Source organism: Carassius gibelio, chromosome A19 (assembly GCF_023724105.1).
Source record: "Carassius gibelio isolate Cgi1373 ecotype wild population from Czech Republic chromosome A19, carGib1.2-hapl.c, whole genome shotgun sequence".
NCBI classification, from domain to species: domain Eukaryota; kingdom Metazoa; phylum Chordata; class Actinopteri; order Cypriniformes; family Cyprinidae; genus Carassius; species Carassius gibelio.
Window position 1 is genome coordinate 1,860,937 of NC_068389.1, and position 22,642 is coordinate 1,883,578.

The window sequence follows — 22,642 nt, forward strand, 5'->3', positions numbered from 1 at the left end:
GGTCTGGTTAGTACTTGGATGAGAGACCGCCAAGGAATACCAGGTGCTTTAAGCTTTTGGAATTTTTTCACTTAGTATATAATAAATTTGGCAAAAAATAGAGTCAGTGCCCGATCTCTGAATATAAGCAGGTTTGGGCCAGGTTAGTACATGGATGGGAGACTGCCTGGGAATACCAGGTGCTTTAAATTTTTGGATATTTTTCACAAATTATATAATAATCTTGCAAAAAAAAAAAAAAAATAGAGTTAATGCCCGATCTCTGAATCTTAGCAGGTTTAGGTCTGGTTAGTACTTGGTTGAAAGACCGCCTAGGAATACCAGGTGCTTAAAGCTTTTGGAATTTTTTCACTTAGTATATAATAAATTTGGCAAAAAATAGAGTCAATGCCCGATCTCTGAATATAAGCAGGTTTGGGCCAGGTTAGTACATGGATGGGAGACTGCCTGGGAATACCAGGTGCTTTAAATTTTGGGATTTTTTTCACAAATTATATAATAATCTTGCAAAAAAAAAAAAAAGAGTCAATGCCCGATCTCTGAATCTTAGCAGGTTTAGGTCTGGTTAGTACTTGGATGAGAGACCGCCAAGGAATACCAGGTGCTTTAAGCTTTTGGAATTTTTTCACTTAGTATATAATAAATTTGGCAAAAAATAGAGTCAATGCCCGATCTCTGAATATAAGCAGGTTTGGGCCAGGTTAGTACATGGATGGGAGACTGCCTGGGAATACCAGGTGCTTTAAGCTTTTGGGGTTTCTTTCCTACTTTTATAATGTACTGGCGAGTAGATTGGCTGATCTTTAAATAGCCTTCTCTTTGCAGCAGTCTTCGCTTATGGCCATACCAGCCTGGCTATGCCCGATCTTGTCTGATCTCGGAAGCTAAGCAGGTTTGGGCCTGGTTAGTGCCTGGATGGGAGACCGCCTGAGAATGCCAGGTACTCTAAGCTATTTTGAAATTTTTCACTTAGTATATAATAATTTTGCCAAAAAATAGAGTCAATGCCCGATCTCTGAATATAAGCAGGTTTGCGCCAGGTTAGTACATGGATGGGAGACTGCCTGGGAATATCAGGTGCTTTAAATTTTTGGATATTTTTCACGAATTATATAATAATCTTGCAAAAAAAAAAAAAAAGAGTCAATGCCCGAACTCTGAATCTTAGCAGGTTTAGGTCTGGTTAGTACTTGGATGAGAGACCGCCAAGGAATACCAGGTGCTTTAAGCTTTTGGAATTTTTTCACTTAGTATTTAATAAATTTGGCAAAAAATAGAGTCAATGCCCGATCTCTGAACAAAAGCAGGTTTGGGCCAGGTTAGTACTTGGATGAGAGACCGCCTAGGAATACCAGGTGCTTTAAGCTTTTGGGGTTTCTTTCCTACTTTTATAATGTACTGGCGAGTAGATTGGCTGATCTTTAAATAGCCTTCTCTTTGCAGCAGTCTTCGCTTATGGCCATACCAGCCTGGCTATGCCCGATCTTGTCTGATCTCGGAAGCTAAGCAGGTTTGGGCCTGGTTAGTGCCTGGTTGGGAGACCGCCTGAGAATGCCAGGTACTCTAAGCTATTTTGAAATTTTTCACTTAGTATATAATAATTTTGCCAAAAAATAGAGTCAATGCCCGATCTCTGAATATAAGCAGGTTTGCGCCAGGTTAGTACATGGATGGGAGACTGCCTGGGAATATCAGGTGCTTTAAATTTTTGGATATTTTTCACGAATTATATAATAATCTTGCAAAAAAAAAAAAAAAAAAAAAGAAGAGTCAATGCCCGATCTCTGAATCTTAGCAGGTTTAGGTCTGGTTAGTACTTGGATGAGAGACCGCCAAGGAATACCAGGTGCTTTAAGCTTTTGGAATTTTTTCACTTAGTATATAATAAATTTGGCAAAAAATAGAGTCAATGCCCGATCTCTGAATATAAGCAGGTTTGGGCCAGGTTAGTACATGGATGGGAGACTGCCTGGGAATACCAGGTGCTTTAAATTTTTGGATATTTTTCACAAATTATATAATAATCTTGCAAAAAAAAAAAAAAAAATAGAGTCAATGCCCGATCTCTGAATCTTAGCAGGTTTAGGTCTGGTTAGTACTTGGTTGAAAGACCGCCTAGGAATACCAGGTGCTTAAAGCTTTTGGAATTTTTTCACTTAGTATATAATAAATTTGGCAAAAAATAGAGTCAATGCCCGATCTCTGAATATAAGCAGGTTTGGGCCAGGTTAGTACATGGATGGGAGACTGCCTGGGAATACCAGGTGCTTTAAATTTTTGGATATTTTTCACGAATTATATAATAATCTTGCAAAAAAAAAAAAAAAAAGAAGAAGTCAATGCCCGATCTCTGAATCTTAGCAGGTTAAGGTCTGGTTAGTACTTGGATGAGAGACCGCCTAGGAATACCAGGTGCTTTAAGCTTTTGGGGTTTCTTTCCTACTTTTATAATGTACTGGCGAGTAGATTGGCTGATCTTTAAATAGCCTTCTCTTTGCAGCAGTCTTCGCTTATGGCCATACCAGCCTGGCCATGCCCGATCTTGTCTGATCTCGGAAGCTAAGCAGGTTTGGGCCTGGTTAGTGCCTGGATGGGAGACCGCCTGGGAATGCCAGGTACTCTAAGCTATTTTGAAATTTTTCACTTAGTATATAATAATTTTGCCAAAAAATAGAGTCAATGCCCGATCTCTGAATATAAGCAGGTTTGCGCCAGGTTAGTACATGGATGGGAGACTGCCTGGGAATATCAGGTGCTTTAAATTTTTGGATATTTTTCACGAATTATATAATAATCTTGCAAAAAAAAAAAAAAAGAGTCAATGCCCGAACTCTGAATCTTAGCAGGTTTAGGTCTGGTTAGTACTTGGATGAGAGACCGCCAAGGAATACCAGGTGCTTTAAGCTTTTGGAATTTTTTCACTTAGTATTTAATAAATTTGGCAAAAAATAGAGTCAATGCCCGATCTCTGAACAAAAGCAGGTTTGGGCCAGGTTAGTACTTGGATGAGAGACCGCCTAGGAATACCAGGTGCTTTAAGCTTTTGGGGTTTCTTTCCTACTTTTATAATGTACTGGCGAGTAGATTGGCTGATCTTTAAATAGCCTTCTCTTTGCAGCAGTCTTCGCTTATGGCCATACCAGCCTGGCTATGCCCGATCTTGTCTGATCTCGGAAGCTAAGCAGGTTTGGGCCTGGTTAGTGCCTGGTTGGGAGACCGCCTGAGAATGCCAGGTACTCTAAGCTATTTTGAAATTTTTCACTTAGTATATAATAATTTTGCCAAAAAATAGAGTCAATGCCCGATCTCTGAATATAAGCAGGTTTGCGCCAGGTTAGTACATGGATGGGAGACTGCCTGGGAATATCAGGTGCTTTAAATTTTTGGATATTTTTCACGAATTATATAATAATCTTGCAAAAAAAAAAAAAAAAAAAAAGAAGAGTCAATGCCCGATCTCTGAATCTTAGCAGGTTTAGGTCTGGTTAGTACTTGGATGAGAGACCGCCAAGGAATACCAGGTGCTTTAAGCTTTTGGAATTTTTTCACTTAGTATATAATAAATTTGGCAAAAAATAGAGTCAATGCCCGATCTCTGAATATAAGCAGGTTTGGGCCAGGTTAGTACATGGATGGGAGACTGCCTGGGAATACCAGGTGCTTTACATTTTTGGATATTTTTCACAAATTATATAATAATCTTGCAAAAAAAAAAAAAAAAAATAGAGTCAATGCCCGATCTCTGAATCTTAGCAGGTTTAGGTCTGGTTAGTACTTGGTTGAAAGACCGCCTAGGAATACCAGGTGCTTAAAGCTTTTGGAATTTTTTCACTTAGTATATAATAAATTTGGCAAAAAATAGAGTCAATGCCCGATCTCTGAATATAAGCAGGTTTGGGCCAGGTTAGTACATGGATGGGAGACTGCCTGGGAATACCAGGTGCTTTAAATTTTTGGATATTTTTCACGAATTATATAATAATCTTGCAAAAAAAAAAAAAAAAAGAAGAAGTCAATGCCCGATCTCTGAATCTTAGCAGGTTAAGGTCTGGTTAGTACTTGGATGAGAGACCGCCTAGGAATACCAGGTGCTTTAAGCTTTTGGGGTTTCTTTCCTACTTTTATAATGTACTGGCGAGTAGATTGGCTGATCTTTAAATAGCCTTCTCTTTGCAGCAGTCTTCGCTTATGGCCATACCAGCCTGGCCATGCCCGATCTTGTCTGATCTCGGAAGCTAAGCAGGTTTGGGCCTGGTTAGTGCCTGGATGGGAGACCGCCTGGGAATGCCAGGTACTCTAAGCTATTTTGAAATTTTTCACTTAGTATATAATAATTTTGCCAAAAAATAGAGTCAATGCCCGATCTCTGAATATAAGCAGGTTTGCGCCAGGTTAGTACATGGATGGGAGACTGCCTGGGAATATCAGGTGCTTTAAATTTTTGGATATTTTTCACGAATTATATAATAATCTTGCAAAAAAAAAAAAAAAAAAAAAAGAGTCAATGCCCGATCTCTGAATCTTAGCAGGTTTAGGTCTGGTTAGTACTTGGATGAGAGACCGCCAAGGAATACAAGGTGCTTTAAGCTTTTGGAATTTTTTCACTTAGTATATAATAAATTTGGCAAAAAATAGAGTCAGTGCCCGATCTCTGAATATAAGCAGGTTTGGGCCAGGTTAGTACATGGATGGGAGACTGCCTGGGAATGCCAGGTGCTTTAAATTTTTGGATATTTTTCACAAATTATATAATAATCTTGCAAAAAAAAAAAAAAAATAGAGTCAATGCCCGATCTCTGAATCTTAGCAGGTTTAGGTCTGGTTAGTACTTGGTTGAAAGACCGCCTAGGAATACCAGGTGCTTAAAGCTTTTGGAATTTTTCACTTAGTATATAATAAATTTGGCAAAAAATAGAGTCAATGCCCGATCTCTGAATATAAGCAGGTTTGGGCCAGGTTAGTACATGGATGGGAGACTGCCTGGGAATACCAGGTGCTTTAAATTTTTGGATATTTTTCACGAATTATATAATAATCTTGCAAAAAAAAAAAAAAGAAGAAATCAATGCCCGATCTCTGAATCTTAGCAGGTTAAGGTCTGGTTAGTACTTGAATGATAGACCGCCAAGGAATACCAGGTGCTTTAAGCTTTTGGAATTTTTTCACTTAGTATATAATAAATTTGGCAAAAAATAGAGTCAATGCCCGATCTCTGAATATAAGCAGGTTTGGGCCAGGTTAGTACATGGATGGGAGACTGCCTGGGAATATCAGGTGCTTTAAGCTTTTGGGGTTTCTTTCCTACTTTTATAATGTACTGGCGAGTAGATTGGCTGATCTTTAAATAGCCTTCTCTTTGCAGCAGTCTTCGCTTATGGCCATACCAGCCTGGCTATGCCCGATCTTGTCTGATCTCGGAAGCTAAGCAGGTTTGGGCCTGGTTAGTGCCTGGATGGGAGACCGCCTGAGAATGCCAGGTACTCTAAGCTATTTTGAAATTTTTCACTTAGTATATAATAATTTTGCCAAAAAATAGAGTCAATGCCCGATCTCTGAATATAAGCAGGTTTGCGCCAGGTTAGTACATGGATGGGAGACTGCCTGGGAATATCAGGTGCTTTAAATTTTTGGATATTTTTCACGAATTATATAATAATCTTGCAAAAAAAAAAAAAAGAGTCAATGCCCGAACTCTGAATCTTAGCAGGTTTAGGTCTGGTTAGTACTTGGATGAGAGACCGCCAAGGAATACCAGGTGCTTTAAGCTTTTGGAATTTTTTCACTTAGTATTTAATAAATTTGGCAAAAAATAGAGTCAATGCCCGATCTCTGAACAAAAGCAGGTTTGGGCCAGGTTAGTACTTGGATGAGAGACCGCCTAGGAATACCAGGTGCTTTAAGCTTTTGGGGTTTCTTTCCTACTTTTATAATGTACTGGCGAGTAGATTGGCTGATCTTTAAATAGCCTTCTCTTTGCAGCAGTCTTCGCTTATGGCCATACCAGCCTGGCTATGCCCGATCTTGTCTGATCTCGTAAGCTAAGCAGGTTTGGGCCTGGTTAGTGCCTGGTTGGGAGACCGCCTGAGAATGCCAGGTACTCTAAGCTATTTTGAAATTTTTCACTTAGTATATAATAATTTTGCCAAAAAATAGAGTCAATGCCCGATCTCTGAATATAAGCAGGTTTGCGCCAGGTTAGTACATGGTTGGGAGACTGCCTGGGAATATCAGGTGCTTTAAATTTTTGGATATTTTTCACGAATTATATAATAATCTTGCAAAAAAAAAAAAAAAAAAAAAAGAAGAGTCAATGCCCGATCTCTGAATCTTAGCAGGTTTAGGTCTGGTTAGTACTTGGATGAGAGACCGCCAAGGAATACCAGGTGCTTTAAGCTTTTGGAATTTTTTCACTTAGTATATAATAAATTTGGCAATAAATAGAGTCAATGCCCGATCTCTGAATATAAGCAGGTTTGGGCCAGGTTAGTACATGGATGGGAGACTGCCTGGGAATACCAGGTGCTTTAAATTTTTGGATATTTTTCACAAATTATATAATAATCTTGCAAAAAAAAAAAAAAGAGTCAATGCCCGATCTCTGAATCTTAGCAGGTTTAGGTCTGGTTAGTACTTGGATGAGAGACCGCCAAGGAATACCAGGTGCTTTAAGCTTTTGGAATTTTTTCACTTAGTATATAATAAATTTGGCAAAAAATAGAGTCAATGCCCGATCTCTGAATATAAGCAGGTTTGGGCCAGGTTAGTACATGGATGGGAGACTGCCTGGGAATACCAGGTGCTTTAAGCTTTTGGGGTTTCTTTCCTACTTTTATAATGTACTGGCGAGTAGATTGGCTGATCTTTAAATAGCCTTCTCTTTGCAGCAGTCTTCGCTTATGGCCATACCAGCCTGGCTATGCCCGATCTTGTCTGATCTCGGAAGCTAAGCAGGTTTGGGCCTGTTTAGTGCCTGGATGGGAGACCGCCTGAGAATGCCAGGTACTCTAAGCTATTTTGAAATTTTTCACTTAGTATATAATAATTTTGCCAAAAAATAGAGTCAATGCCCGATCTCTGAATATAAGCAGGTTTGCGCCAGGTTAGTACATGGTTGGGAGACTGCCTGGGAATATCAGGTGCTTTAAATTTTTGGATATTTTTCACGAATTATATAATAATCTTGCAAAAAAAAAAAAAAAAAAAAAAGAAGAGTCAATGCCCGATCTCTGAATCTTAGCAGGTTTAGGTCTGGTTAGTACTTGGATGAGAGACCGCCAAGGAATACCAGGTGCTTTAAGCTTTTGGAATTTTTTCACTTAGTATATAATAAATTTGGCAATAAATAGAGTCAATGCCCGATCTCTGAATATAAGCAGGTTTGGGCCAGGTTAGTACATGGATGGGAGACTGCCTGGGAATACCAGGTGCTTTAAATTTTTGGATATTTTTCACAAATTATATAATAATCTTGCAAAAAAAAAAAAAAGAGTCAATGCCCGATCTCTGAATCTTAGCAGGTTTAGGTCTGGTTAGTACTTGGATGAGAGACCGCCAAGGAATACCAGGTGCTTTAAGCTTTTGGAATTTTTTCACTTAGTATATAATAAATTTGGCAAAAAATAGAGTCAATGCCCGATCTCTGAATATAAGCAGGTTTGGGCCAGGTTAGTACATGGATGGGAGACTGCCTGGGAATACCAGGTGCTTTAAATTTTTGGATATTTTTCACAAATTATATAATAATCTTGCAAAAAAAAAAAAAAAAATAGAGTCAATGCCCGATCTCTGAATCTTAGCAGGTTTAGGTCTGGTTAGTACTTGGTTGAAAGACCGCCTAGGAATACCAGGTGCTTAAAGCTTTTGGAATTTTTTCACTTAGTATATAATAAATTTGGCAAAAAATAGAGTCAATGCCCGATCTCTGAATATAAGCAGGTTTGGGCCAGGTTAGTACATGGATGGGAGACTGCCTGGGAATACCAGGTGCTTTAAATTTTTGGATATTTTTCACGAATTATATAATAATCTTGCAAAAAAAAAAAAAAAAAGAAGAAGTCAATGCCCGATCTCTGAATCTTAGCAGGTTAAGGTCTGGTTAGTACTTGGATGAGAGACCGCCTAGGAATACCAGGTGCTTTAAGCTTTTGGGGTTTCTTTCCTACTTTTATAATGTACTGGCGAGTAGATTGGCTGATCTTTAAATAGCCTTCTCTTTGCAGCAGTCTTCGCTTATGGCCATACCAGCCTGGCCATGCCCGATCTTGTCTGATCTCGGAAGCTAAGCAGGTTTGGGCCTGGTTAGTGCCTGGATGGGAGACCGCCTGGGAATGCCAGGTACTCTAAGCTATTTTGAAATTTTTCACTTAGTATATAATAATTTTGCCAAAAAATAGAGTCAATGCCCGATCTCTGAATATAAGCAGGTTTGCGCCAGGTTAGTACATGGATGGGAGACTGCCTGGGAATATCAGGTGCTTTAAATTTTTGGATATTTTTCACGAATTATATAATAATCTTGCAAAAAAAAAAAAAAAAAAAAAAGAGTCAATGCCCGATCTCTGAATCTTAGCAGGTTTAGGTCTGGTTAGTACTTGGATGAGAGACCGCCAAGGAATACAAGGTGCTTTAAGCTTTTGGAATTTTTTCACTTAGTATATAATAAATTTGGCAAAAAATAGAGTCAGTGCCCGATCTCTGAATATAAGCAGGTTTGGGCCAGGTTAGTACATGGATGGGAGACTGCCTGGGAATGCCAGGTGCTTTAAATTTTTGGATATTTTTCACAAATTATATAATAATCTTGCAAAAAAAAAAAAAAAATAGAGTCAATGCCCGATCTCTGAATCTTAGCAGGTTTAGGTCTGGTTAGTACTTGGTTGAAAGACCGCCTAGGAATACCAGGTGCTTAAAGCTTTTGGAATTTTTCACTTAGTATATAATAAATTTGGCAAAAAATAGAGTCAATGCCCGATCTCTGAATATAAGCAGGTTTGGGCCAGGTTAGTACATGGATGGGAGACTGCCTGGGAATACCAGGTGCTTTAAATTTTTGGATATTTTTCACGAATTATATAATAATCTTGCAAAAAAAAAAAAAAGAAGAAATCAATGCCCGATCTCTGAATCTTAGCAGGTTAAGGTCTGGTTAGTACTTGAATGATAGACCGCCAAGGAATACCAGGTGCTTTAAGCTTTTGGAATTTTTTCACTTAGTATATAATAAATTTGGCAAAAAATAGAGTCAATGCCCGATCTCTGAATATAAGCAGGTTTGGGCCAGGTTAGTACATGGATGGGAGACTGCCTGGGAATATCAGGTGCTTTAAGCTTTTGGGGTTTCTTTCCTACTTTTATAATGTACTGGCGAGTAGATTGGCTGATCTTTAAATAGCCTTCTCTTTGCAGCAGTCTTCGCTTATGGCCATACCAGCCTGGCTATGCCCGATCTTGTCTGATCTCGGAAGCTAAGCAGGTTTGGGCCTGGTTAGTGCCTGGATGGGAGACCGCCTGAGAATGCCAGGTACTCTAAGCTATTTTGAAATTTTTCACTTAGTATATAATAATTTTGCCAAAAAATAGAGTCAATGCCCGATCTCTGAATATAAGCAGGTTTGCGCCAGGTTAGTACATGGATGGGAGACTGCCTGGGAATATCAGGTGCTTTAAATTTTTGGATATTTTTCACGAATTATATAATAATCTTGCAAAAAAAAAAAAAAAGAGTCAATGCCCGAACTCTGAATCTTAGCAGGTTTAGGTCTGGTTAGTACTTGGATGAGAGACCGCCAAGGAATACCAGGTGCTTTAAGCTTTTGGAATTTTTTCACTTAGTATTTAATAAATTTGGCAAAAAATAGAGTCAATGCCCGATCTCTGAACAAAAGCAGGTTTGGGCCAGGTTAGTACTTGGATGAGAGACCGCCTAGGAATACCAGGTGCTTTAAGCTTTTGGGGTTTCTTTCCTACTTTTATAATGTACTGGCGAGTAGATTGGCTGATCTTTAAATAGCCTTCTCTTTGCAGCAGTCTTCGCTTATGGCCATACCAGCCTGGCTATGCCCGATCTTGTCTGATCTCGTAAGCTAAGCAGGTTTGGGCCTGGTTAGTGCCTGGTTGGGAGACCGCCTGAGAATGCCAGGTACTCTAAGCTATTTTGAAATTTTTCACTTAGTATATAATAATTTTGCCAAAAAATAGAGTCAATGCCCGATCTCTGAATATAAGCAGGTTTGCGCCAGGTTAGTACATGGTTGGGAGACTGCCTGGGAATATCAGGTGCTTTAAATTTTTGGATATTTTTCACGAATTATATAATAATCTTGCAAAAAAAAAAAAAAAAAAAAAAGAAGAGTCAATGCCCGATCTCTGAATCTTAGCAGGTTTAGGTCTGGTTAGTACTTGGATGAGAGACCGCCAAGGAATACCAGGTGCTTTAAGCTTTTGGAATTTTTTCACTTAGTATATAATAAATTTGGCAATAAATAGAGTCAATGCCCGATCTCTGAATATAAGCAGGTTTGGGCCAGGTTAGTACATGGATGGGAGACTGCCTGGGAATACCAGGTGCTTTAAATTTTTGGATATTTTTCACAAATTATATAATAATCTTGCAAAAAAAAAAAAAAGAGTCAATGCCCGATCTCTGAATCTTAGCAGGTTTAGGTCTGGTTAGTACTTGGATGAGAGACCGCCAAGGAATACCAGGTGCTTTAAGCTTTTGGAATTTTTTCACTTAGTATATAATAAATTTGGCAAAAAATAGAGTCAATGCCCGATCTCTGAATATAAGCAGGTTTGGGCCAGGTTAGTACATGGATGGGAGACTGCCTGGGAATACCAGGTGCTTTAAGCTTTTGGGGTTTCTTTCCTACTTTTATAATGTACTGGCGAGTAGATTGGCTGATCTTTAAATAGCCTTCTCTTTGCAGCAGTCTTCGCTTATGGCCATACCAGCCTGGCTATGCCCGATCTTGTCTGATCTCGGAAGCTAAGCAGGTTTGGGCCTGGTTAGTGCCTGGATGGGAGACCGCCTGAGAATGCCAGGTACTCTAAGCTATTTTGAAATTTTTCACTTAGTATATAATAATTTTGCCAAAAAATAGAGTCAATGCCCGATCTCTGAATATAAGCAGGTTTGCGCCAGGTTAGTACATGGTTGGGAGACTGCCTGGGAATATCAGGTGCTTTAAATTTTTGGATATTTTTCACGAATTATATAATAATCTTGCAAAAAAAAAAAAAAAAAAAAAAGAAGAGTCAATGCCCGATCTCTGAATCTTAGCAGGTTTAGGTCTGGTTAGTACTTGGATGAGAGACCGCCAAGGAATACCAGGTGCTTTAAGCTTTTGGAATTTTTTCACTTAGTATATAATAAATTTGGCAATAAATAGAGTCAATGCCCGATCTCTGAATATAAGCAGGTTTGGGCCAGGTTAGTACATGGATGGGAGACTGCCTGGGAATACCAGGTGCTTTAAATTTTTGGATATTTTTCACAAATTATATAATAATCTTGCAAAAAAAAAAAAAAGAGTCAATGCCCGATCTCTGAATCTTAGCAGGTTTAGGTCTGGTTAGTACTTGGATGAGAGACCGCCAAGGAATACCAGGTGCTTTAAGCTTTTGGAATTTTTTCACTTAGTATATAATAAATTTGGCAAAAAATAGAGTCAATGCCCGATCTCTGAATATAAGCAGGTTTGGGCCAGGTTAGTACATGGATGGGAGACTGCCTGGGAATACCAGGTGCTTTAAGCTTTTGGGGTTTCTTTCCTACTTTTATAATGTACTGGCGAGTAGATTGGCTGATCTTTAAATAGCCTTCTCTTTGCAGCAGTCTTCGCTTATGGCCATACCAGCCTGGCTATGCCCGATCTTGTCTGATCTCGGAAGCTAAGCAGGTTTGGGCCTGGTTAGTGCCTGGATGGGAGACCGCCTGAGAATGCCAGGTACTCTAAGCTATTTTGAAATTTTTCACTTAGTATATAATAATTTTGCCAAAAAATAGAGTCAATGCCCGATCTCTGAATATAAGCAGGTTTGCGCCAGGTTAGTACATGGATGGGAGACTGCCTGGGAATATCAGGTGCTTTAAATTTTTGGATATTTTTCACGAATTATATAATAATCTTGCAAAAAAAAAAAAAAAAAAAAAAAGAAGAGTCAATGCCCGATCTCTGAATCTTAGCAGGTTTAGGTCTGGTTAGTACTTGGATGAGAGACCGCCAAGGAATACCAGGTGCTTTAAGCTTTTGGAATTTTTTCACTTAGTATATAATAAATTTGGCAATAAATAGAGTCAATGCCCGATCTCTGAATATAAGCAGGTTTGGGCCAGGTTAGTACATGGATGGGAGACTGCCTGGGAATACCAGGTGCTTTAAATTTTTGGATATTTTTCACAAATTATATAATAATCTTGCAAAAAAAAAAAAAAGAGTCAATGCCCGATCTCTGAATCTTAGCAGGTTTAGGTCTGGTTAGTACTTGGATGAGAGACCGCCAAGGAATACCAGGTGCTTTAAGCTTTTGGAATTTTTTCACTTAGTATATAATAAATTTGGCAAAAAATAGAGTCAATGCCCGATCTCTGAATATAAGCAGGTTTGGGCCAGGTTAGTACATGGATGGGAGACTGCCTGGGAATACCAGGTGCTTTAAGCTTTTGGGGTTTCTTTCCTACTTTTATAATGTACTGGCGAGTAGATTGGCTGATCTTTAAATAGCCTTCTCTTTGCAGCAGTCTTCGCTTATGGCCATACCAGCCTGGCTATGCCCGATCTTGTCTGATCTCGGAAGCTAAGCAGGTTTGGGCCTGGTTAGTGCCTGGATGGGAGACCGCCTGAGAATGCCAGGTACTCTAAGCTATTTTGAAATTTTTCACTTAGTATATAATAATTTTGCCAAAAAATAGAGTCAATGCCCGATCTCTGAATATAAGCAGGTTTGCGCCAGGTTAGTACATGGATGGGAGACTGCCTGGGAATATCAGGTGCTTTAAATTTTTGGATATTTTTCACGAATTATATAATAATCTTGCAAAAAAAAAAAAAAAAAAAAAAGAGTCAATGCCCGAACTCTGAATCTTAGCAGGTTTAGGTCTGGTTAGTACTTGGATGAGAGACCGCCAAGGAATACCAGGTGCTTTAAGCTTTTGGAATTTTTTCACTTAGTATTTAATAAATTTGGCAAAAAATAGAGTCAATGCCCGATCTCTGAACAAAAGCAGGTTTGGGCCAGGTTAGTACTTGGATGAGAGACCGCCTAGGAATACCAGGTGCTTTAAGCTTTTGGGGTTTCTTTCCTACTTTTATAATGTACTGGCGAGTAGATTGGCTGATCTTTAAATAGCCTTCTCTTTGCAGCAGTCTTCGCTTATGGCCATACCAGCCTGGCTATGCCCGATCTTGTCTGATCTCGTAAGCTAAGCAGGTTTGGGCCTGGTTAGTGCCTGGTTGGGAGACCGCCTGAGAATGCCAGGTACTCTAAGCTATTTTGAAATTTTTCACTTAGTATATAATAATTTTGCCAAAAAATAGAGTCAATGCCCGATCTCTGAATATAAGCAGGTTTGCGCCAGGTTAGTACATGGATGGGAGACTGCCTGGGAATATCAGGTGCTTAAAATTTTTGGATATTTTTCACGAATTATATAATAATCTTGCAAAAAAAAAAAAAAAAAAAAAGAAGAGTCAATGCCCGATCTCTGAATCTTAGCAGGTTTAGGTCTGGTTAGTACTTGGATGAGAGACCGCCAAGGAATACCAGGTGCTTTAAGCTTTTGGAATTTTTTCACTTAGTATATAATAAATTTGGCAAAAAATAGAGTCAGTGCCCGATCTCTGAATATAAGCAGGTTTGGGCCAGGTTAGTACATGGATGGGAGACTGCCTGGGAATACCAGGTGCTTTAAATTTTTGGATATTTTTCACGAATTATATAATAATCTTGCAAAAAAAAAAAAAAAAGAAGAAGTCAATGCCCGATCTCTGAATCTTAGCAGGTTAAGGTCTGGTTAGTACTTGAATGATAGACCGCCAAGGAATACCAGGTGCTTTAAGCTTTTGGAATTTTTTCACTTAGTATATAATAAATTTGGCAAAAAATAGAGTCAATGCCCGATCTCTGAACAAAAGCAGGTTTGGGCCAGGTTAGTACTTGGATGAGAGACCGCCTAGGAATACCAGGTGCTTTAAGCTTTTGGGGTTTCTTTCCTACTTTTATAATGTACTGGCGAGTAGATTGGCTGATCTTTAAATAGCCTTCTCTTTGCAGCAGTCTTCGCTTAGGGCCGTACCAGCCTGGCTATGCCCGATCTTGTCTGATCTCGGAAGCTAAGCAGGTTTGTGCCTGGTTAGTGCCTGGATGGGAGACCGCCTGAGAATGCCAGGTACTCTAAGCTTTTTTGAAATTTTTCACTTAGTATATAATAATTTTGCCAAAAAATAGAGTCAATGCCCGATCTCTGAATATAAGCAGGTTTGCGCCAGGTTAGTACATGGATGGGAGACTCCCTGGGAATATCAGGTGCTTTAAATTTTTGGATATTTTTCACGAATTATATAATAATCTTGCAAAAAAAAAAAAAAAAAATAGAGTCAATGCCCGATCTCTGAATCTTAGCAGGTTTAGGTCTGGTTAGTACTTGGTTGAAAGACCGCCTAGGAATACCAGGTGCTTAAAGCTTTTGGAATTTTTTCACTTAGTATATAATAAATTTGGCAAAAAATAGAGTCAATGCCCGATCTCTGAATATAAGCAGGTTTGGGCCAGGTTAGTACATGGATGGGAGACTGCCTGGGAATACCAGGTGCTTTAAATTTTTGGATATTTTTCACGAATTATATAATAATCTTGCAAAAAAAAAAAAAAAAAGAAGAAGTCAATGCCCGATCTCTGAATCTTAGCAGGTTAAGGTCTGGTTAGTACTTGGATGAGAGACCGCCTAGGAATACCAGGTGCTTTAAGCTTTTGGGGTTTCTTTCCTACTTTTATAATGTACTGGCGAGTAGATTGGCTGATCTTTAAATAGCCTTCTCTTTGCAGCAGTATTCGCTTATGGCCATACCAGCCTGGCCATGCCCGATCTTGTCTGATCTCGGAAGCTAAGCAGGTTTGGGCCTGGTTAGTGCCTGGATGGGAGACCGCCTGGGAATGCCAGGTACTCTAAGCTATTTTGAAATTTTTCACTTAGTATATAATAATTTTGCCAAAAAATAGAGTCAATGCCCGATCTCTGAATATAAGCAGGTTTGCGCCAGGTTAGTACATGGATGGGAGACTGCCTGGGAATATCAGGTGCTTTAAATTTTTGGATATTTTTCACGAATTATATAATAATCTTGCAAAAAAAAAAAAAAAAAAAAAAAGAGTCAATGCCCGATCTCTGAATCTTAGCAGGTTTAGGTCTGGTTAGTACTTGGATGAGAGACCGCCAAGGAATACAAGGTGCTTTAAGCTTTTGGAATTTTTTCACTTAGTATATAATAAATTTGGCAAAAAATAGAGTCAGTGCCCGATCTCTGAATATAAGCAGGTTTGGGCCAGGTTAGTACATGGATGGGAGACTGCCTGGGAATGCCAGGTGCTTTAAATTTTTGGATATTTTTCACAAATTATATAATAATCTTGCAAAAAAAAAAAAAAAATAGAGTCAATGCCCGATCTCTGAATCTTAGCAGGATTAGGTCTGGTTAGTACTTGGTTGAAAGACCGCCTAGGAATACCAGGTGCTTAAAGCTTTTGGAATTTTTCACTTAGTATATAATAAATTTGGCAAAAAATAGAGTCAATGCCCGATCTCTGAATATAAGCAGGTTTGGGCCAGGTTAGTACATGGATGGGAGACTGCCTGGGAATACCAGGTGCTTTAAATTTTTGGATATTTTTCACGAATTATATAATAATCTTGCAAAAAAAAAAAAAAGAAGAAATCAATGCCCGATCTCTGAATCTTAGCAGGTTAAGGTCTGGTTAGTACTTGAATGATAGACCGCCAAGGAATACCAGGTGCTTTAAGCTTTTGGAATTTTTTCACTTAGTATATAATAAATTTGGCAAAAAATAGAGTCAATGCCCGATCTCTGAATATAAGCAGGTTTGGGCCAGGTTAGTACATGGATGGGAGACTGCCTGGGAATACCAGGTGCTTTAAGCTTTTGGGGTTTCTTTCCTACTTTTATAATGTACTGGCGAGTAGATTGGCTGATCTTTAAATAGCCTTCTCTTTGCAGCAGTCTTCGCTTATGGCCATACCAGCCTGGCTATGCCCGATCTTGTCTGATCTCGGAAGCTAAGCAGGTTTGGGCCTGGTTAGTGCCTGGATGGGAGACCGCCTGAGAATGCCAGGTACTCTAAGCTATTTTGAAATTTTTCACTTAGTATATAATAATTTTGCCAAAAAATAGAGTCAATGCCCGATCTCTGAATATAAGCAGGTTTGCGCCAGGTTAGTACATGGAAGGGAGACTGCCTGGGAATATCAGGTGCTTTAAATTTTTGGATATTTTTCACGAATTATATAATAATCTTGCAAAAAAAAAAAAAAAGAGTCAATGCCCGAACTCTGAATCTTAGCAGGTTTAGGTCTGGTTAGTACTTGGATGAGAGACCGCCAAGGAATACCAGGTGCTTTAAGCTTTTGGAATTTTTTCACTTAGTATTTAATAAATTTGGCAAAAAATAGAGTCAATGCCCGATCTCTGAACAAAAGCAGGTTTGGGCCATGTTAGTACTTGGATGAGAGACCGCCTAGGAATACCAGGTGCTTTAAGCTTTTGGGGTTTCTTTCCTACTTTTATAATGTACTGGCGAGTAGATTGGCTGATCTTTAAATAGCCTTCTCTTTGCAGCAGTCTTCGCTTATGGCCATACCAGCCTGGCTATGCCCGATCTTGTCTGATCTCGTAAGCTAAGCAGGTTTGGGCCTGGTTAGTGCCTGGTTGGGAGACCGCCTGAGAATGCCAGGTACTCTAAGCTATTTTGAAATTTTTCACTTAGTATATAATAATTTTGCCAAAAAATAGAGTCAATGCCCGATCTCTGAATATAAGCAGGTTTGCGCCAGGTTAGTACATGGTTGGGAGACTGCCTGGGAATATCAGGTGCTTTAAATTTTTGGATATTTTTCACGAATTATATAATAATCTTGCAAAAAAAAAAAAAAAAAAAAAAGAAGAGTCAATGCCCGATCTCTGAATCTTAGCAGGTTTAGGTCTGGTTAGTACTTGGATGAGAGACCGCCAAGGAATACCATGTGCTTTAAGCTTTTGGAATTTTTTCACTTAGTATATAATAAATTTGGCAATAAATAGAGTCAATGCCCGATCTCTGAATATAAGCAGGTTTGGGCCAGGTTAGTACATGGATGGGAGACTGCCTGGGAATATCAGGTGCTTTAAATTTTTGGATATTTTTCACGAATTATATAATAATCTTGCAAAAAAAAAAAAAAAAAAAAAAGAGTCAATGCCCGATCTCTGAATCTTAGCAGGTTTAGGTCTGGTTAGTACTTGGATGAGAGACCGCCAAGGAATACAAGGTGCTTTAAGCTTTTGGAATTTTTTCACTTAGTATATAATAAATTTGGCAAAAAATAGAGTCAGTGCCCGATCTCTGAATATAAGCAGGTTTGGGCCAGGTTAGTACATGGATGGGAGACTGCCTGGGAATGCCAGGTGCTTTAAATTTTTGGATATTTTTCACAAATTATATAATAATCTTGCAAAAAAAAAAAAAAAATAGAGTCAATGCCCGATCTCTGAATCTTAGCAGGTTTAGGTCTGGTTAGTACTTGGTTGAAAGACCGCCTAGGAATACCAGGTGCTTAAAGCTTTTGGAATTTTTCACTTAGTATATAATAAATTTGGCAAAAAATAGAGTCAATGCCCGATCTCTGAATATAAGCAGGTTTGGGCCAGGTTAGTACATGGATGGGAGACTGCCTGGGAATACCAGGTGCTTTAAATTTTTGGATATTTTTCACGAATTATATAATAATCTTGCAAAAAAAAAAAAAAGAAGAAATCAATGCCCGATCTCTGAATCTTAGCAGGTTAAGGTCTGGTTAGTACTTGAATGATAGACCGCCAAGGAATACCAGGTGCTTTAAGCTTTTGGAATTTTTTCACTTAGTATATAATAAATTTGGCAAAAAATAGAGTCAATGCCCGATCTCTGAATATAAGCAGGTTTGGGCCAGGTTAGTACATGGATGGGAGACTGCCTGGGAATACCAGGTGCTTTAAGCTTTTGGGGTTTCTTTCCTACTTTTATAATGTACTGGCGAGTAGATTGGCTGATCTTTAAATAGCCTTCTCTTTGCAGCAGTCTTCGCTTATGGCCATACCAGCCTGGCTATGCCCGATCTTGTCTGATCTCGGAAGCTAAGCAGGTTTGGGCCTGGTTAGTGCCTGGATGGGAGACCGCCTGAGAATGCCAGGTACTCTAAGCTATTTTGAAATTTTTCACTTAGTATATAATAATTTTGCCAAAAAATAGAGTCAATGCCCGATCTCTGAATATAAGCAGGTTTGCGCCAGGTTAGTACATGGAAGGGAGACTGCCTGGGAATATCAGGTGCTTTAAATTTTTGGATATTTTTCACGAATTATATAATAATCTTGCAAAAAAAAAAAAAAAGAGTCAATGCCCGAACTCTGAATCTTAGCAGGTTTAGGTCTGGTTAGTACTTGGATGAGAGACCGCCAAGGAATACCAGGTGCTTTAAGCTTTTGGAATTTTTTCACTTAGTATTTAATAAATTTGGCAAAAAATAGAGTCAATGCCCGATCTCTGAACAAAAGCAGGTTTGGGCCATGTTAGTACTTGGATGAGAGACCGCCTAGGAATACCAGGTGCTTTAAGCTTTTGGGGTTTCTTTCCTACTTTTATAATGTACTGGCGAGTAGATTGGCTGATCTTTAAATAGCCTTCTCTTTGCAGCAGTCTTCGCTTATGGCCATACCAGCCTGGCTATGCCCGATCTTGTCTGATCTCGTAAGCTAAGCAGGTTTGGGCCTGGTTAGTGCCTGGTTGGGAGACCGCCTGAGAATGCCAGGTACTCTAAGCTATTTTGAAATTTTTCACTTAGTATATAATAATTTTGCCAAAAAATAGAGTCAATGCCCGATCTCTGAATATAAGCAGGTTTGCGCCAGGTTAGTACATGGTTGGGAGACTGCCTGGGAATATCAGGTGCTTTAAATTTTTGGATATTTTTCACGAATTATATAATAATCTTGCAAAAAAAAAAAAAAAAAAAAAAGAAGAGTCAATGCCCGATCTCTGAATCTTAGCAGGTTTAGGTCTGGTTAGTACTTGGATGAGAGACCGCCAAGGAATACCATGTGCTTTAAGCTTTTGGAATTTTTTCACTTAGTATATAATAAATTTGGCAATAAATAGAGTCAATGCCCGATCTCTGAATATAAGCAGGTTTGGGCCAGGTTAGTACATGGATGGGAGACTGCCTGGGAATACCAGGTGCTTTAAATTTTTGGATATTTTTCACAAATTATATAATAATCTTGCAAAAAAAAAAAAAAGAGTCAATGCCCGATCTCTGAATCTTAGCAGGTTTAGGTCTGGTTAGTACTTGGATGAGAGACCGCCAAGGAATACCAGGTGCTTTAAGCTTTTGGAATTTTTTCACTTAGTATATAATAAATTTGGCAAAAAATAGAGTCAATGCCCGATCTCTGAATATAAGCAGGTTTGGGCCAGGTTAGTACATGGATGGGAGACTGCCTGGGAATACCAGGTGCTTTAAGCTTTTGGGGTTTCTTTCCTACTTTTATAATGTACTGGCGAGTAGATTGGCTGATCTTTAAATAGCCTTCTCTTTGCAGCAGTCTTCGCTTATGGCCATACCAGCCTGGCTATGCCCGATCTTGTCTGATCTCGGAAGCTAAGCAGGTTTGGGCCTGGTTAGTGCCTGGATGGGAGACCGCCTGAGAATGCCAGGTACTCTAAGCTATTTTGAAATTTTTCACTTAGTATATAATAATTTTGCCAAAAAATAGAGTCAATGCCCGATCTCTGAATATAAGCAGGTTTGCGCCAGGTTAGTACATGGATGGGAGACTGCCTGGGAATATCAGGTGCTTTAAATTTTTGGATATTTTTCACGAATTATATAATAATCTTGCAAAAAAAAAAAAAAAAAAAAAAGAGTCAATGCCCGAACTCTGAATCTTAGCAGGTTTAGGTCTGGTTAGTACTTGGATGAGAGACCGCCAAGGAATACCAGGTGCTTTAAGCTTTTGGAATTTTTTCACTTAGTATTTAATAAATTTGGCAAAAAATAGAGTCAATGCCCGATCTCTGAACAAAAGCAGGTTTGGGCCAGGTTAGTACTTGGATGAGAGACCGCCTAGGAATACCAGGTGCTTTAAGCTTTTGGGGTTTCTTTCCTACTTTTATAATGTACTGGCGAGTAGATTGGCTGATCTTTAAATAGCCTTCTCTTTGCAGCAGTCTTCGCTTATGGCCATACCAGCCTGGCTATGCCCGATCTTGTCTGATCTCGGAAGCTAAGCAGGTTTGGGCCTGGTTAGTGCCTGGTTGGGAGACCGCCTGAGAATGCCAGGTACTCTAAGCTATTTTGAAATTTTTCACTTAGTATATAATAATTTTGCCAAAAAATAGAGTCAATGCCCGATCTCTGAATATAAGCAGGTTTGCGCCAGGTTAGTACATGGATGGGAGACTGCCTGGGAATATCAGGTGCTTAAAATTTTTGGATATTTTTCACGAATTATATAATAATCTTGCAAAAAAAAAAAAAAAAAAAAAAGAAGAGTCAATGCCCGATCTCTGAATCTTAGCAGGTTTAGGTCTGGTTAGTACTTGGATGAGAGACCGCCAAGGAATACCAGGTGCTTTAAGCTTTTGGAATTTTTTCACTTAGTATATAATAAATTTGGCAAAAAATAGAGTCAGTGCCCGATCTCTGAATATAAGCAGGTTTGGGCCAGGTTAGTACATGGATGGGAGACTGCCTGGGAATACCAGGTGCTTTAAATTTTTGGATATTTTTCACAAATTATATAATAATCTTGCAAAAAAAAAAAAAAAATAGAGTCAATGCCCGATCTCTGAATCTTAGCAGGTTTAGGTCTGGTTAGTACTTGGTTGAAAGACCGCCTAGGAATACCAGGTGCTTAAAGCTTTTGGAATTTTTTCACTTAGTATATAATAAATTTGGCAAAAAATAGAGTCAATGCCCGATCTCTGAATATAAGCAGGTTTGGGCCAGGTTAGTACATGGATGGGAGACTGCCTGGGAATACCAGGTGCTTTAAATTTTTGGATATTTTTCACGAATTATATAATAATCTTGCAAAAAAAAAAAAAAAAGAAGAAGTCAATGCCCGATCTCTGAATCTTAGCAGGTTAAGGTCTGGTTAGTACTTGAATGATAGACCGCCAAGGAATACCAGGTGCTTTAAGCTTTTGGAATTTTTTCACTTAGTATATAATAAATTTGGCAAAAAATAGAGTCAATGCCCGATCTCTGAACAAAAGCAGGTTTGGGCCAGGTTAGTACTTGGATGAGAGACCGCCTAGGAATACCAGGTGCTTTAAGCTTTTGGGGTTTCTTTCCTACTTTTATAATGTACTGGCGAGTAGATTGGCTGATCTTTAAATAGCCTTCTCTTTGCAGCAGTCTTCGCTTAGGGCCGTACCAGCCTGGCTATGCCCGATCTTGTCTGATCTCGGAAGCTAAGCAGGTTTGTGCCTGGTTAGTGCCTGGATGGGAGACCGCCTGAGAATGCCAGGTACTCTAAGCTTTTTTGAAATTTTTCACTTAGTATATAATAATTTTGCCAAAAAATAGAGTCAATGCCCGATCTCTGAATATAAGCAGGTTTGCGCCAGGTTAGTACATGGATGGGAGACTCCCTGGGAATATCAGGTGCTTTAAATTTTTGGATATTTTTCACGAATTATATAATAATCTTGCAAAAAAAAAAAAAAAAAAAGAGTCAATGCCCGATCTCTGAATCTTAGCAGGTTTAGGTCTGGTTAGTACTTGGATGAGAGACCGCCAAGGAATACCAGGTGCTTTAAGCTTTTGGAATTTTTTCACTTAGTATATAATAAATTTGGCAAAAAATAGAGTCAATGCCCGATCTCTGAATATAAGCAGGTTTGGGCCAGGTTAGTACATGGATGGGAGACTGCCTGGGAATACCAGGTGCTTTAAATTTTTGAATATTTTTCACAAATTATATAATAATCTTGCAAAAAAAAAAAAAAAAAGAGTCAATGCCCGATCTCTGAATTTTAGCAGGTTTAGGTCTAGTTAGTACTTGGATGAGAGACCGCCAAGGAATACCAGGTGCTTTAAGCTTTTGGAATTTTTTCACTTAGTATATAATAAATTTGGCAAAAAATAGAGTCAATGCCCGATCTCTGAATATAAGCAGGTTTGGGCCAGGTTAGTACATGGATGGGAGACTGCCTGGGAATACCAGGTGCTTTAAATTTTTGGATATTTTTCACGAATTATATAATAATCTTGCAAAAAAAAAAAAAAAAAGAAGAAGTCAATGCCCGATCTCTGAATCTTAGCAGGTTAAGGTCTGGTTAGTACTTGAATGATAGACCGCCAAGGAATACCAGGTGCTTTAAGCTTTTG

The 22,642-nt window shown here is 38.9% G+C and overlaps 24 pseudogenes; all 24 read left to right on the forward strand.

The window, feature by feature from the left end:
• Nucleotides 1-833: 833 nt before the first annotated feature.
• On the forward strand, nt 834-952 carry LOC127936677 (uncharacterized; annotated as a pseudogene).
• A 499-nt stretch (nt 953-1,451) lies between these two features.
• On the forward strand, nt 1,452-1,570 carry LOC127936874 (uncharacterized; annotated as a pseudogene).
• Nucleotides 1,571-2,508: 938 nt separating this feature from the next.
• On the forward strand, nt 2,509-2,627 carry LOC127936112 (uncharacterized; annotated as a pseudogene).
• Nucleotides 2,628-3,126: 499 nt separating this feature from the next.
• On the forward strand, nt 3,127-3,245 carry LOC127936875 (uncharacterized; annotated as a pseudogene).
• A 939-nt stretch (nt 3,246-4,184) lies between these two features.
• LOC127936113 (uncharacterized) lies at nt 4,185-4,303 on the forward strand (annotated as a pseudogene).
• Nucleotides 4,304-5,370: 1,067 nt separating this feature from the next.
• Nucleotides 5,371-5,489, forward strand: LOC127936678 (uncharacterized; annotated as a pseudogene).
• Nucleotides 5,490-5,987: 498 nt separating this feature from the next.
• Nucleotides 5,988-6,106, forward strand: LOC127937541 (uncharacterized; annotated as a pseudogene).
• Nucleotides 6,107-6,892: 786 nt separating this feature from the next.
• Nucleotides 6,893-7,011, forward strand: LOC127937077 (uncharacterized; annotated as a pseudogene).
• Nucleotides 7,012-8,227: 1,216 nt separating this feature from the next.
• Nucleotides 8,228-8,346, forward strand: LOC127936114 (uncharacterized; annotated as a pseudogene).
• Nucleotides 8,347-9,413: 1,067 nt separating this feature from the next.
• On the forward strand, nt 9,414-9,532 carry LOC127936679 (uncharacterized; annotated as a pseudogene).
• Nucleotides 9,533-10,031: 499 nt separating this feature from the next.
• LOC127937542 (uncharacterized) lies at nt 10,032-10,150 on the forward strand (annotated as a pseudogene).
• Nucleotides 10,151-10,936: 786 nt separating this feature from the next.
• On the forward strand, nt 10,937-11,055 carry LOC127936680 (uncharacterized; annotated as a pseudogene).
• Nucleotides 11,056-11,841: 786 nt separating this feature from the next.
• Nucleotides 11,842-11,960, forward strand: LOC127936681 (uncharacterized; annotated as a pseudogene).
• A 787-nt stretch (nt 11,961-12,747) lies between these two features.
• On the forward strand, nt 12,748-12,866 carry LOC127936683 (uncharacterized; annotated as a pseudogene).
• A 506-nt stretch (nt 12,867-13,372) lies between these two features.
• On the forward strand, nt 13,373-13,491 carry LOC127937543 (uncharacterized; annotated as a pseudogene).
• Nucleotides 13,492-14,282: 791 nt separating this feature from the next.
• On the forward strand, nt 14,283-14,401 carry LOC127937409 (uncharacterized; annotated as a pseudogene).
• A 652-nt stretch (nt 14,402-15,053) lies between these two features.
• Nucleotides 15,054-15,172, forward strand: LOC127936115 (uncharacterized; annotated as a pseudogene).
• A 1,068-nt stretch (nt 15,173-16,240) lies between these two features.
• LOC127936684 (uncharacterized) lies at nt 16,241-16,359 on the forward strand (annotated as a pseudogene).
• Nucleotides 16,360-16,858: 499 nt separating this feature from the next.
• Nucleotides 16,859-16,977, forward strand: LOC127937544 (uncharacterized; annotated as a pseudogene).
• Nucleotides 16,978-18,332: 1,355 nt separating this feature from the next.
• LOC127936685 (uncharacterized) lies at nt 18,333-18,451 on the forward strand (annotated as a pseudogene).
• Nucleotides 18,452-18,950: 499 nt separating this feature from the next.
• Nucleotides 18,951-19,069, forward strand: LOC127937545 (uncharacterized; annotated as a pseudogene).
• Nucleotides 19,070-19,855: 786 nt separating this feature from the next.
• Nucleotides 19,856-19,974, forward strand: LOC127936686 (uncharacterized; annotated as a pseudogene).
• Nucleotides 19,975-20,480: 506 nt separating this feature from the next.
• LOC127936876 (uncharacterized) lies at nt 20,481-20,599 on the forward strand (annotated as a pseudogene).
• A 1,073-nt stretch (nt 20,600-21,672) lies between these two features.
• Nucleotides 21,673-21,791, forward strand: LOC127937411 (uncharacterized; annotated as a pseudogene).
• The last annotated feature ends 851 nt before the right edge of the window (nt 21,792-22,642 follow it).